The sequence below is a fragment of the Micrasema longulum genome, unplaced genomic scaffold (genome assembly GCF_059751315.1).
Source record: "Micrasema longulum isolate JH-2025_06_02 unplaced genomic scaffold, ASM5975131v1 h1tg000017l, whole genome shotgun sequence".
Taxonomy (NCBI): domain Eukaryota; kingdom Metazoa; phylum Arthropoda; class Insecta; order Trichoptera; family Brachycentridae; genus Micrasema; species Micrasema longulum.
In genome coordinates this window covers 246529-262600 of record NW_028277225.1, presented here as the reverse complement: position 1 = coordinate 262600, position 16072 = coordinate 246529, and the positions used below count along the sequence as shown (strand labels likewise).

Genomic DNA, 16072 nt, shown 5'->3' with positions numbered 1-16072 from the left:
GAAAAATACACCACAACACCCAGACCAATTGAGAATAAAATCTTTCTTTGATTTTTTTCTTGCAACCGGCGGGAATCGAACCCGCGACGCCAGTTTCACGGTTGGCCGTCTAACCAACTGCGCCACAGCGCCACGGCGCCCTTTGACGAGTGCTTTCGACTGCTGCTCTCGGGTAAAAATCCCTAAAAAGTTAATGGAGTTGAGATAAGCCCGCCTCGTAGTGTGTCGGTTGGCACATTCGCCTACCTTGTTTGAGGTCCTGGGTTCAACTCCTGCTAGGTTGGACATGAATAATTTTTTTCATTGTTGTGGTTAATTCGTATTTTTCACACAAATGGTACCTCATTTTTAAATATCTGTTTAATACCTACATTTACACTACTGGGTGCGGGATGATGATGATAATTGCAGTAGAAAGAGTTTCTTTTGATTTATCAATTTCATACTTAACAAACTTACCTTCATCTGATCATGATGATCATAAATAATTTTGTATGGACGATAAAACTTAAATTTTCCGGATTAATGAGTGCCAGATTTTATTGCTCTTAAAATAAAACAACGAATTAGAATCACATTAAAAATTAACGTAAACATGTCTAGCAAAGTTAATTGCACAATCAAATTAAGGTAATAAATTTCTCCTTTATTTTTTATTTCCTGGTGAAGATCTGGATATTTGGCAATCCGGATGACTGGAGTTCGGATAGTCGGACTTTTATTGTATTTATTTATTAAATTCTAACTTTCCATACTAATATTGAAAATATAATAGTTTTTTATGCATTTTAACTATTTTATGAAAAATTCTAAATAAAATATCTACCGGCGATCACGAACAAACCGCTGATAAATAAACAAAGACTATCTCCTCTCGTGGAGTAGTTTTTAACACTGCGCCATGTAATCCCGTGTTTATGATACTTTATAATATGTTTTAAATCCTTTGATCGATGATTATATCTTTACCTTTGGCGGTTAACTCCTTGTGCCAGTTAGCCTCGCTCCTTCCCCAATAAGTAGTCGGTTATTCCTACCAACCCAAGGTTTCGTATTTAAACATCCAACGTATTGCACTGTCTCCCGTGCTTATTATGCTCGTATACTTTGATTTAAATATAACATTATATACGTAAAAACACGATCATATCTCAATGTCACATTTTTTCCCATCGAATTCCTGCGGACAATATGATATTTATTTATTCAGGCAGATCCATGAGAATCGTTTTTTTTATAACGCCAATTATGTTGATAATATTTTCAATAAATTATTTCGCGAACCTCATTTACGAATAGATTACTTCCTGTAGCTTGATATCACACTTCATTGATTTATCTGTTAAGCAAAAAAGCTTCCTTAAACAGCGATCTAATTTGATCACTATTCATATTTAACGGCGAGACATTTCGTTTTCTTGTACATAATTCCCATTTAACCCCACTCACTGCCATCTTTTACTTTTAATAATAATTAGCATGCAAGCGACTGAAAAACATCATGTGGTCTGCAATATCGTATGGTATATGTCTCAAATTGCTTTTTTTTTTAATATTAAAATAATAATACGATCTAAAATCTAACGACGGCAAACATTTTAGTTTGTTGAATGTATTGTCCTCTTGTTGGGTTATACGATTCTACACTTGCCGAGGGTGCTTGGGATAAAAATAGTTTTGTTTCGTTATAAACAAATGCATTGAATCCTTATCTACATATTTTGAAAAGCGTAATATTCTTCTTAATCATTTTTTTACTACGAGTATGCTGCACCTTGATGTATCGGAATTATTATTATTATGGATAACTTATATAGCGCCATTTTCGTAATTTTCATCAGAAATATCAACAAAAAACATCATTATTCGTAATATACCTCAATGGCGCTTTACAAACTGATTCTACAAATAAATAAATTTAAGTTTAACTTATTTATTTAATTTTTAATTTAAGTAAAACAATTTACTTTGTTATTATGTCATTGTTGTTGATCAATTTACGATTGTTTATTTTAGTAATGAATAATATAATGATATACGACATGCTCACAACATTAAAAATACAACCCTATCTGGCAGTGGTGAGCGGTGATGTTTTTTTATTGGTAATCTACAAAAAAATATAATTAATTTTTACCTACATATAAGTACATAATATATAAGTAATATAATTAATTATAAATGGCATTTTTTTCTGTGTTTCTGTAAAAATTAACTCATACAACAATTATTATTAACTTCGCGATAAACGTTGTTTTATTCTACACTATTTTAATACTACACTTGTACCAAAGTTTATTAAAAAATACCACAACGACATTCAGCAGATATTTCGATTGATATTGAAATGTCAACACAGCACTGGCCGATTCTTTTTAAAATGAATAATGCCTAAAACAGCCACTTCGAACGCCACATGTCCTATGTGGTACATAATATGTCAATGGTATCATATGCTATCAAAGAAAAATAGTCTTTCGTAAATCATATTCGAAATACTATTTTACAAATAGATCATCTTTAAATAATATTTGTAATTTTCAAGCTTGTTTTAGTACTAAAAACCGTGACTGGGTTAAAATTGGGCTGAATCGGGTTGTGGTCCCGTGGCTAGTGTCTCGGGGCTCACGGCTCAAAGGTCCGTGCTTCATATCCCACTCTACCCCAATTTAATTACCATTTTCTAATAGTGAGTTATTTTCACCGCGTTAAAAATGGTCCCTCAAAATTAAATATTTGGGTAAATCATAGGAACGCAAATATTTAAAATTGCAAAATATAGTGTACTTTTTTTGTATGGAGGAATATGCTGAGGTAATCGGATAGTTTCATCGTTCACTGAGAACGGGCTGGGCGCACTTCATAGATATTTTTTTTATAGAAGGATATAAACGGTGGTGGTGATTTATAATAAATAACAATTATTTTCCCATAAACATAATTACTATAAAAAAATACTGTCGAATGTCGTAAGTATAATGGTAAGCTGAGCATAATCGCTTATATTCGCCCCTTCTGTCGTGTTTTTATTTTCTGGTGCAGTAAAATTTTGTCAATTATAAGTAATATGTTATTCCGCATAAGTTATTTAAACAAATATTATTTTTAATTTATTTCAACAGAGAGTCAAAACATTTTTGAGAAGGGAATATGGATAAACTCAAAAATGTTTTCCCTCTCTGTTGAAATAAATTTAAATACGAACAACTCCCTAGGGAGGAAATCCAGCCAGTCTGCAAGCATTTGGACATAATCAAACATTGTTAAATATTATTTTATTCCTGAGTCTGAAAACTTTTAGTCCAAGGAATAAAATCGGTAACTTCGGCGGCAAATGTGATTTTTGTTATAAAATTGATTTAAAGTGTTTTTTCATACAGAAAGTCGCTCATAAACTTGAATGAAATTCGATAAGAAATTTAATAAATCAATTCTCGAAAGATGCCTCAGCCCCAACTTCCTCATTCACAAACTTTCTAGACATAGAAATAGCGCAAAAACTTCTGTGTAACTGATACATATTTAGTCAGAAGGTTTTTATCGGATTTATTTCAAATAAAATAAAAGCAACGCGGCCACAGGGGTGAATGTATAATTCATGTTTTTTTCACAACTTGGCTCCTTCCAGTTCGACCCCCTTTGTGATTTCCTCTAGTTGTAAACAAGGCTCCGTAGTCTAACAGTAATAAATAAGGTTGCGTGACTTGACCAGGGTGCTAACCCCTCGCTGGTTCGCTCTTTCGATCCTCGCGTCGCCTTGATGTGGACCGGCTTCCTGTCTGCCTACTACCTACCTGGGAACTTTCACCTCACCGGCACTGGGGTTGAACACCCCCTAGCAAAGGAAAAATACATAACCAGACATCTCTTTACTTTTTCATTTTCAAAGTGTTATAAATTTACTTCGTTTCATTGGAAAGAAAACCTGCAAATAACGAAATGTGTACTTAGTACTCAATACTTATGTAATTAAGTAATTACCATACCGGAATTTTGTATGGATTTTTATTAGCATTCTCAACTATAAGGAACCCGCTGCCCATCCTTATGCTTATTTATATTGGTGAAAATGTATTTGTAATTTTTTTTTTCACATATAAAGATCAATGTTTAACTTAAATACTTTAGACAATAAACAAATATTCAGTTTTTTTTATATACGTTTTCTACAAATAAATTCTAACCATTAATACAAATATTTTAGTATGTAAACCTAAATTAAAAAACAAAACATATCAAATTATTTAAGGAATGAAGGGTGTGTGTCAGAAAGTACAAGGAAAAAAAAATCTCATTAGTTACAGTTGTTGTTTGGGGGCTCAAAAACTTTAATAATAATTCCAAAAGATTACATTTTTTAATGTGACTTAACGCATATGGCCAAATTGCATTTTACGAAACTTATAATACAAACATATTTGTTTTTTTTTTTTTTTTTAACTACTACTACTACCATCACGCCATTTCTCCGTAGGGGTAGGCAGAGAGTATGGACCGCCACACACGTCTATCCTGGCATATATTCCTAGCTTCCTCCACATTCATACATCTTGTCATACATGCCCATTTAGGTTCTGTTTGCTTTTGACATGACCAGACTAAAGATTTTGGTTTATCTGATCATGCCACGTCTTCCTTGGTCGTCCTCGTTTCACTTTACCGTTTATTTTCGCCATATATACGTGTTTCACCATTCTTTCGTCGTCCATTCGTTCTACGTAGCCAAACCTTCTCAGAGACCCATTCTTAATCTTATCAATTATACTTGACTCAGATTTACACTCCCGCCTGATTTCATCATTCGTAACCTGTCATACATTAATTTCCTACACATTCGCTTAAGATATCGCATTTCAACCGCGTTCATTCGGCCTTCTTCCTTCCTCTGCTAGTTCCATGTTTCACTTCCTTACAAAAGTGTTGGGACTAAAACTCCGTTGTGCACTGCCAGTTTAGCTTCAATTGGCATATTTTTATTAGCAATCACTGTGCTTGGTGCTCCGTTCATTTTGTTGCCCGCATTCACTCTCTCCTTTCAACATCTTTTTTACGCTTCCATCTCTTGAAAACATGCTTCCCAGATACACAAATTCTTCTACTTGTTCAAGACATTCGTTTTTTAAAGATACATTATTTTTCATCCAAGATTTAGAAACAAAAATTAAACTTAAAAATTATATAACACATTCAATAGACGTTTAAATCTATTTAAAAATAAATGTAAAAATCAACAACAACAAACCATCACGCTGTTTCCCCGTAAGGGTAGGCAGAGACGATAGAACGCCACATTGTAAGTATTCTTAGCCGTTCTTTCGCTGTCCATTCGTTCTACATGTCCAAACCAGCGCAGAGCTCCTTTCTTGATTTTGTCGATAATGCTTGTCTTAGCCTTACATAAGGTACGGATCTCAACATTTGTGCATCTATCGTACATAGTTTTACCCCACATTCGCCTGAGAGATCGCATTTCGACAGCATTCGGCCTACTTTCATCCCTGTTTTTCCAAGTCCATACTTCGCTCCCATACATTCGGTTTGGGACCAGGACTCCGTTGTGAACTGCTAATATTGCCTCTTGCGGCACACATCTATTAGCCAAGGTTGATTTAAGCGCAGCTTTCACTCTGTTCCCGGCACTCACCCTCCTTTCAATATATCTCTGTCATTCCATCCCTAGTTAACATACTTCCTAGATACACAAATTCCTCTACTTGTTTTAGTAAAACTCCATTCACAGTGATTTCACATTTAGTCATACTTTCATTTCTTTCAAAAACCATCACATTCGATTTATCGACATTCATCAGCAAATCGCTTCCCTTGCATACATCGTAGACCTGTGTTACCAAATTAAAAAAATTTCAAATTAAAAAATTAAATAGTTTTAAGGATTAAAATAACAAGAAAATCATAAAGTACTGTTTCTTTTAATAATTATAGAAGGTTTCTAATATTTTTAGTTTTTTTACATTTTTTTTTATTATCCTTTTTTTTATTTGATTTTACCATTCTTAGTATTATTAGCCAGCGACATATGTATATTTACATATGTTTAATGGGAGCAAAACAATATTACAGAAAACAAGGCCGAAAAATCAGATAGACCTTTAACAAATTTAAAATACATTAAACATAATAGATCTTATAATGAAAATAACGAAAATTGGAAATAAAAGAAAAATCATAATAATAATATGCAATATTAAGAAAAACCTTTATAATACATATTTTACCATTAAAATAATTTAATTCAAACTTATTTGACATTGGTATAATATTCTAGAAATATATTGTAATAAATAATCAGAAAAATAAATAAATAATAAAATAAATATAATATTTTTCAATAAATGTTAAAACATTATTTAGCAATAAGTTTTTTTTTTTTTTAATAGATTATTAAACTAATTCAAAAAATGTTTTTTCGCTTAGTTTAATTTTTAATAAGACTATTAAACTAATCGAAAAAAATGTTTTTTCGCTTTCACGTCAGAGGTTCTCTTCCGCTTATTCCCGATCAGTTCTGCCCATTGGTCCATTGACGGCAATCAAACTGGAAATATTCCATAACTTTCTCATTTTTGAGTTGATTCATATGAACCAGTAACGTCGTTCAAAGTAGTTCGTTTTTATTTTTTTCGTACATTTTCAGGAAACTTTGATGTACAATTAAATGCTCCAACATAACCGCGCGCAAGAAAATATTTATTGTTTTCAGTTTCCCGTAGGGCTAAAGTTCCCTATAAATTAATATACATATACCATTTTAAATGGTGTTGCAGAGGTTCCTGGTATCTTCATAATATTTCGTTAGGGATGATTAATTCTCGAGTACCAACGTTACAATCTTCAGTATTTTTAATTCTCCATCACAACGGTTGTTTCCCAGGAACTATTGTAATGAGATATGATATACATATATTCTATGAGATATCCTTTCAGGATTTTCTTTTTCAATTCATTATTCACGAATGGGTCGGGTCGGCTTGGAAAATGTCATTTTTCCTTATAAAACGGTGATATAGATCGATCTGAAAGTGGATGTACCAACCTCAATTATATCAAAAGAGAAGACGGTTTGACTCTTAGGCTTTTCTTTAAACTTTAAAGACTTTCATGTCTCTTTAATGATAACGAAATAAGTTTTTTTATTGAATTTTTCTGCTGTTAGACTACGCTGTAAAGTAGTCGGCTGCGGTCGGTAGGAGTTGAACAAGTTTCCGTCATAAATTTCTCTTCTACGCATTAAAAATATTTAGTATATTTTAAGCTGACTTACACTTTTTTCCCTTCATACTTATGGCTTATTTTTTTTTACCCTGTATGCCATATTTTAAGAGCGTATATTTTATTCACTATTTATTTTCTTCTGCCGTTTGGTTTTTCATTTAATAGTATCAAATACCGTTAACGAAATTGCATTAAAAAGTTAATTTAGACCAAAAAGTGACTAACCATTATTTCCCTGTAGTCCTCATATAGGTAATTTTCAACGGCTTCTTTCTGTTCATATTCGTACTCTATTTCAAGATACACAGGAATAATTCTTGACGAGGAGGAAAAACAAATATTGTAGAATAAACAACATTCTTAACAACACCAACACTTGTACATATTCTATGTAGCGGATTTTCCACACCGATGCGCTATTACAGACGAGTACAAATCATTGACTTGATACTTTAATAAATTAATGGAGTTGCGCGTTTCGGGAATGCATTTGTGGCTCAGTAAATCCTTCTGGAACAAAACGCGTCTCGTAAACCTCGCTCATTGCACACACGAGCTCGATAGCAATGTGTAATAAGTCACCGGTGAGGCATTTTATGAATGAGCGGTTATCTCTGGCATAGCGCGGCGAGTAATTTGATCCGACCGCTGGCCGCTGGCCGCTAACGTCGGTGACTAGGACCGCCGCGCTAACCGCCACAAGACCGCGGTGGAGAGACCTCACTACTCACGCTCACACCTCACACACACCTGACATACCCATTATGTTTGTAAACATGTCACAAATATGGACGTATGTAAGCGATACGATCAAGCTGATATTGTCGTTGCATGAAAAAAATAGATTAATTCGTTTTACAAAAACGCAAAAATTATTTGTTTTTTTTATTTATTATTATTTTTTTTTTTTATATATTTTTTTTTTTATTTTATTTTTTTTTATTTTTTTATTTTACATTTATTTAAATTTAAACATACATTTAAAAAAATAACTAACTTGACAAAAAAGTTCCCAAATTTTCCCCGTAAGTTATCTTCTATAGCCACTATTTATTTCTGTACCTTAAAGGATAAACCACGGAAGTCCCTTTTAAAGAAATGATTATGAAACAAGATTTTGTAATTGTGCGCTTTACAAAACATCATAACTTTTGATAAGATAATTTCAATCTATGAAGAACTTTCAATGTTGAATTATTATTATTTTGATAATAATAATGCATATAAAAATAGCATATAGATAAAACTAAGTTTATGAACATAGGAAATAAAAAAAATCCTATTTCACCAACAATAATGATGGATGACGAAATATTAAAGGAAGTGAAAGAGATAAAATATTTAAGGATTATAATAGATTCTAGATTGACTTTTTCCCAGAATACAAGATATGTGACAAATAAGATAGCAAGGGAGGAATCCTCTTATGGGAAGAATTAGAAGATATATAACTGCAGATTCGTGCAGGATGATTTATAACTCCATAATTGTGCCTCATATAAATTATTGTAGTAGTATTTGGTTTTTGGCAACTGAAGGGGAAAAAAATAAACTTACTGTTCTGCAGAATTTTTTTTCTTTTATGAGAGTAATTTTGAGAAAAAATAAATACACCAGAATAAAGTAGATGCTGAAACAAGCAAAAATTATGACAGTACGTCAACTAATATATTTTAATGTAATGTTTTTTGTTCATATAATGATTAATGGTTATACCTCAAAAGAGTTGACTCAAAAGGTTTTTTCTAATCAATGTGAACACGTATATAAAACAAGAAATAAACATGAAGTAAGACTACCATTTCGTAGGAAAACAAGTACACAGAACTCATTGATGCACCGAGCTGTACAGTTATATTATAAGGAAATACCATTAGAAATAAGAGAGCAAAAAAATATTATTTTATTTAAATGTCAATTAAAAAAACATGTGTTTAGCAGATAAGTTTTAAAAAGTAATCTTATTCGTGTTAGCTTTATAGAAGTTTTCTTTTTAAGTGTACGTATATCGTTTGAATAATGTTAATAATTAGTATATATTTTAATAATAATAAGTTATAAGTTAATATTAGGACATTCATTTATTATGTTTGTACTATTTAAAGACAAAATAAAAATATATATCTGGGACTACTGAGACTTTTTACATTAATTTCATTTCGTTTATTCAGAAAAACAACAGCAATACAAAAAAATATACACAACATTGTAAAAAAAACATGAAATAAAGCCAAATCAGTTTTCCACATAAATACAATTATAAAAATCCAGTTCAGGTAGATGTAGAAGTGTAGAAGTGCATGTGTGTGAGGATGCGTGGGTAAGTGAGTGGAGTGTGGTTTTGGTAGGTATGTGAATATGTGTGTGAGTGTATATGGGTGTGAGGGTGGGTTTATGGACAAGGTGAGTGTGTGTTTGATATGAGCGAATAGAAACATCTTAAATTTATAATGTAAAAATATTTTTTTTTACCAAGAAACTTTTTAATTCTTATTTTAAAAGTGCGTTTACTGTAGTTAAATATATTTATGCTATTGAAAAATACATTATAATTTCGCGTTAAGCAAATCAAAGGAGAGTTCTGTGCATAGTTGGTGCGAACTGTAGGTACATGAAAAAGAGATAGATTTGTGTGACGGGTACATTAAAACAATGTGGACTCCAGAATTTTATTTTAACTTAAAAATGCATTTATATGACGAAAGTATTTTTTTATGAATAATAATATAAATGCACAAATTTAACAATTTGTGCATTTCTAACTTCAAAATGGCAAAAAATAGATTCCCATGTTTTATCCTTCAACTAAGGTACAGATTTTATTAATCGTGTTTTGTAAACTACGCTGATAATGTTTGATATGTGCAGTGCGTAGTGCGTAGGAATTGGTAGTCAAAATAAACTTGCCGTACCGAATCTGTAACGACGCTCAACCTATAATGCGCATTCCAATATGTTTATTATTGGTTTGTTGTATTACAAAAATACTCATGGACATGTCGGACGTTCAAAGTTGTATTGTATTGTCTAACGCCGTCGCATTGTCCTTTCTGACGCCATTATCCGCAATTTATTTACGCCAACGTGCGGCCTTGGTAAAAATGGTTAATCCTGGAAATACGATGAAAAAATCCCGTCCAACATGATTCCTCTCACGTACGTCGCTTCATGAACACACCACACCACATGCCCACGTGGTTCTTTATACCCAGAAAGATGGCATGCGAAGCTAAATATTACATAATGTAATATTATGTGAACTTTTCTGACCAAATTTAATAATATAATATAATTTAATAATATATTATGTATTGTTACAAGAAATGTACTATTTTTTTTATGTACCGTCCCAAATGAGTTTTCTCGTACAACTCCTGGGAATATAATATCATGAAATTCATGTCTTATATGTTTTATTAATAAATAAAAAATAAAAAAAAATAAAAAATGCTTCTAAATATCCTAGCGTCGTAAATTAGAGTATCGTCTTAATAAATTTTTCATGACGATAATAATTTTAATAAATTTTATTTGTTCAGTTTTATTGTTTTGTTTATTTAATGCCTCGCCTACTTCGGCGGAAGTGCTTGAACGTCAGTAAACAAAATAATAAAACTTGACCAAGAAATATAATTTAAACCAAGAAATATAATAAATTATTTTAATTAAATTACAAATTTAAAAGATTCAATTAAATTAACTTAACAATAGAATCACCATGTAAAGCGCCCTTGAGGTATTTTATTACGAAAATGGCGCTATATAAGTTATCCATAATAATAATAATAATAATCAATCATAAAATATGGAGTTTATCAAGAAATATTTGCAGAAAAACATCCTATGCCGCTTTAAGGGTGATACGTGGGGACGATGTCCAATTTTTATTGTTTCGGTTTCTGCTTTCTACTGAGCAGCGTCTAACGAATTCAATGAGGTATCCCCCGCTTCGCCTTTATAATATTATTTACGATAGGGTCATCCATTCCTTAGCATCTCCGGCTGTAAATCAACTCTTCTGTGCATCCTACAGAGGTAACAAAGGGATAGCCTTTCTCGCTAATTGTTCGTGTTATATATATTTCCCTCTCACACCATACAACTCTGTATGCTAACAGCAATATCTTTAACTGGCGTAACGTATTGTGCAATCTCGAAACTCTACCGTTCTTCAACAGGAATATTGTATTGTATAATAAGTAATTTGTAACACATGTTATCCCGATCTTAGATCAGAGGAGGCTACGGGAAAACGGGAACTGTACGCTGTTAACGGCTGTCGTAGGTCGTTTAATATTTTTACGTTTATATTTGTTTTGACCGTATTAAGACATGCAATCGTTGTATTTTTTTTGTAATTGACAATATTATCTCTTTTGTTCCAGGTAAGAGCTACAACAAATTAGCGCTCCGCGCTCTCGGCTGGCGGTTGCCATTATTATATCAGATGGGAAGTCGAGAGTCTCCGCGGGAACCACGTAGGTACACCGTACACCACTCCGCGCCATGTTTATAGCCCGTGTAGAACTAGAGGTTAGTAGTGGGTAGTGGGTAGTGGGTAAGTGGCGGCATTAGTGAAGTGAAGTTTACCTTCTCGGTAGGTGCCCCGATAGCGCATATAAAGGACATCGCGTGCAGCGGTAGTCACCGCTCGCTACTCGGTACTCGGTACTCGGCTCTGACCGCTCGCAAATCACTCGCTAACCCAGTGCTGTTGTATTCAGCAGATATGTACTACTTCCTTTACCCGACCCACTTTATACGCTATTATGTCATGCGTTGATGTTCATTACTGAACTGCCGATATGCCAATTTACCTCGAACCTGTCATCCCATTCAAGTATACACGAAATTTGAGATTTATTGACTTCCAAAATCAAAAAGTGGCGAGTGTATTTTTTTATTATGTCAATTCACTAATTAAATCAAGAAAAATCGTGCACATTTTGGAAGTTGTTGAAACAGATATGGTTGCTGACAAAATCGATCGACTCAAATATACTTCCATTTACATTTTTTTTTTTGCACCACAACAGGCCAGGAGGCCTAATTACAGTGGTGAATTACATCACAGAGCACCCAGGCTTGAGAAAAATCACACTTTTAATTTTTGTGTTCTCACCGGGAATCGAACCCGGAACTTTCCGTGCGTGAGTCAAGCGTCTTGACCACTACACCACGGAGGCCGCCCATATACGCGTTTGTAGTATTTACGTACCCACGTAAACATTCAGGCAACCGATGCTTTACATTTGGTTTTAATGTCCCTAAGGGTCAGATACTACAAACATCACTTCGTTTCATTCCAACAGAAGCAATTACTGATGATTTATTGAAAAATCATTTTATAATACCAGATAAAATAAGTTAAATAATACCTTAATGCATGAAAACCACTTCAAAGTAATTAAATTTTTACTGTAATCAAGCTTTAAGAATAAAACACTAGAGTCGCCTGTCTTGATAGAAATTTGTGTTGGATTTTTACACATGGCCTGCGGCAGCGGGCCGAAATGAACAATGTATTATGAATTACGTATTATAGCAGCATATGGACTAAGTCCGTTAGTAAATAAATAAATAAGTTATTTATCTGTCGGAAAAAATACTTTAAGCTGGACGCACGTCGGTTTGAATTATATTTTTTTTTTAATAGTCAAAGTATAGGACTATTTAAGACATTAAATTCCTAACGTCAGCGGCCCGCATGTTTGTATTAGGCGAAATAATTGATTCGGTAAAATTTGTAATGCGTTTACAAAAAAATGTATTAAATTTTTAAGTGTCTTGTTTTATTTAACATCGCCCATTACTTGACTGATTCGCATAATTATTGTGCCAACTGGTGACAGATAATGATATAATAATAATGATTGCATTCCTTCTTATTCAGCCCCACTATTGTATATTATAATTGAATAAAAATCTCTGTACGAAGTTATCCAAATAGGCATTTCTTGTCTACCATTGCTAACCAACTCCTGACTCGATTCAAAAAGAACATATTAAATATGAATTATATTTTTACTCGTACTGTTTGTTATTTTTATATCGCACCTGAGCGATAATTCTGGCACACGTCCAAAATTGTCGTTTTTTAGTTAGTATGCAGAAAAATTGTTCCTTGTTTTTTATCCGCACATTAACGGCATGTTCTTTAAAATGTCTGTGTAGCCTTCAAATAAAAAATGACAATGTGTCGTACTTAACGTTTTTTTTACCCTAATTCAAAAAATAATAGTGGCACAATGATCGGATGTTATTTTATAACAATAATATAAACTAGATGGCATCAGTGGACTTGTGCCTTTTTTTTTAGAATGAATTTTAATTTACAGATAGCTCGGATGTGTGTACTTATTACTTATATCTGCTTTCCTGTAAATGTTTTTTTTAATACTTTTGTCACTGTTTTTGGTTGTAACTCTCGGGTAAAAATCCTTAAAAAGTCAATCGAGTGGAGATAAGTCCGCCTCGCAGTGTATTGGTTGGCGCATTCGCCTGCTTTGTTTCGGGTCCTTGGTTCGATTCTTGCTAGGGTGGACGTGAAATATTATTTTCATTGTTATGATTAATTCGTATTATTCGCAGAAATGGTGCCTCATCTTTTTATCCATTTATATTTACGTATCGGGCATGGAATTTACTATAAATCATTCTAAACTGACACCTGAAAGGGTAGACTGTTCACATTACCTTCAATATAACAAAAACGATTGAGATACTCTGCCATTAAAGCATCAACGAAGTGCCCTATGCACTACTGGGTTCGAGTGGGGGATGATGATGATAATTGCAGTAGAAAAAGTTTCTTGAAATTTAACAATTTAAAGGATCTGATCTTGATGATCATAAATAATTTTGGATGTACGATAAAACTTCAAGTATCCGGATAAATGAGTAATTTAATTGCTTTTAAAATAAAACAACAAATTAGAATCACGTTAAAATTAACTTAAACATGTCTAGCAAAGTTACCTGCGCAATTAAATTAAAATTAAAAGAAAAAAAGCAATCGGGATATTTGGCAATCCGGACTGCTGGAGTTCGGATAAACGGAGTTTTATTGTATCTCAAAAAAAGTATGTTCGGTTATCAGACACTTAAAAAATTTAAAAAAAACGACAGTCCCCGTGGTGTAATTGCAATAATTTAATTGTGATTTTTCTCACGTCCGGGTGTTCTATTCTGCAATTTTATTAATCACCGTATTTTGCCATCTTGGACTCCACGCAATAATTCAACCTATGTACTCGTATTTGCATAAAGTATTTTATTCGCAGGGTCCGTAAAAAATATCTACTTCGTTGTTTATTACTTAAAACACGTCGGTCCAAATTCCAAATGTTAGGTCGTTCTTTGCACCCCATACTCCCCTTGTCGCATGGGTAGATAGATATGAATGAGTTAATACCCCTTACTTAATCTCTCCTTATAATATGCATATTGCATAACAATAACGTGAGCAATGTGCATACACCGACACCTAACTCCCATCACCCCACGCTTTTGTCCAACCCTTCATTTACTTATTTCACTTTAGCACAGTACTGTAACACATTACAGTAATATATAGCGTTTAGAAGCCTGATGATAGTAAAAATTATATTATTTTCGATAAAAAAATCTTTTGTGTTTCAGTTTATAAATACATGTACATTCTGTATTAATATATATATATATATACAAGCCACAACCCTAACATAATAAATATTATAATTTATATCTGAGTTTTTTTCGGAGCGGAATTTTATCTTTCATTTAGAATCACATTAGGTTAGTATTATTTTCTTACAATGAATCGTTATCAAACCCATTAGTCTCCCTTTTCCATTTGCTCGTGGATTAGCCCCGTAATAATTAAAATGCTCTCATGATTCACTCTACGTTAGTTAAAGCTTTTCTATCAGCGGTAATAATAATAATGAATACCATTTACGTGATATTGTTCCCTTTCGCGGCCTGACGTGCCGGAGCCGAGTAACGGACACGTTTCGCATTCATTACGGCACCCCTTTGGTTTTTCACGCGACCTGAAACCGAGTCACCCCCACACGTCTATTGGCCGATACAAATCTGGCGACCGCAGGCCGGCCGCCATACTAGGCCTGTTTAAAATTAAATAACTAAATTGCGTTTTGATTTACTCCGATTAAAAAAATTATAACCCCAGCCGGGTGAGTTGGGCGTCAACACATTAAGATAGATATCTTAATAAAGGAGAACCTTTTTAAAACGAGAATATAGAAGACTGGGCTTATACGGGACATATGACCTGTCGTGGGCTGAATTATATTACTTCATACACTGTATAATTGTTCACCATTTATCCACTATGTTGCATATTAGCCAACAAATTTACTTGTGAAATAGACATTTTTAATACGACAATTATTAATTTTAAAACGTTCTTAAATGCACTGTTTGAAGCAAATTATTAATGTCGTAATAAAACTTTCTTTTTCATACAATTCTTTCTCTGTTTTTGATGTGTATTATTATTATCTTATCTCTTTCTGATATTAATTTATCAAATATTTTTGTGTACCGTATATTATATTATTTTCACACATATACTTACTGTTAAGTAATGTTTTTTATACGTATATATGTATGTGTATATATGTGTGTATATATATATTTAGAATTCTTAACAAGTTATTTACAATTTGTTTTTTAATTTTAACATTGTTCTTATATTCATATTTTTAATCTTTTTTTTTTATGCAAAGTTTCGCTTTTTATTTTGCATTGCAGTTTGCTTTTTATTGTTTCTACATGTATATAAAATCTTTTTTTATTTCTTTTAATGTGTTGTGTATTTATACAATTATTACTT

The 16072-nt window shown here is 32.7% G+C and overlaps 2 protein-coding genes across 3 annotated transcripts in view; both read left to right on the top strand.

Annotated features, from left to right (window-relative positions):
* Positions 1-13231, top strand: part of LOC148285647 (uncharacterized) — a 79334-nt gene extending 66103 nt beyond the window's left edge. The window contains exon 5 of the mRNA XM_088242561.1: positions 11619-13231. The gene's annotated coding sequence lies outside the window, so the exon portion shown is untranslated. The remainder of the gene's footprint in view (positions 1-11618) is intronic.
* The window catches only part of ash1 (histone-lysine N-methyltransferase ash1), a 155805-nt gene that overhangs the window by 36432 nt on the left and 103301 nt on the right, over positions 1-16072 (top strand). The gene's annotated exons all lie outside the window — the stretch shown is intronic.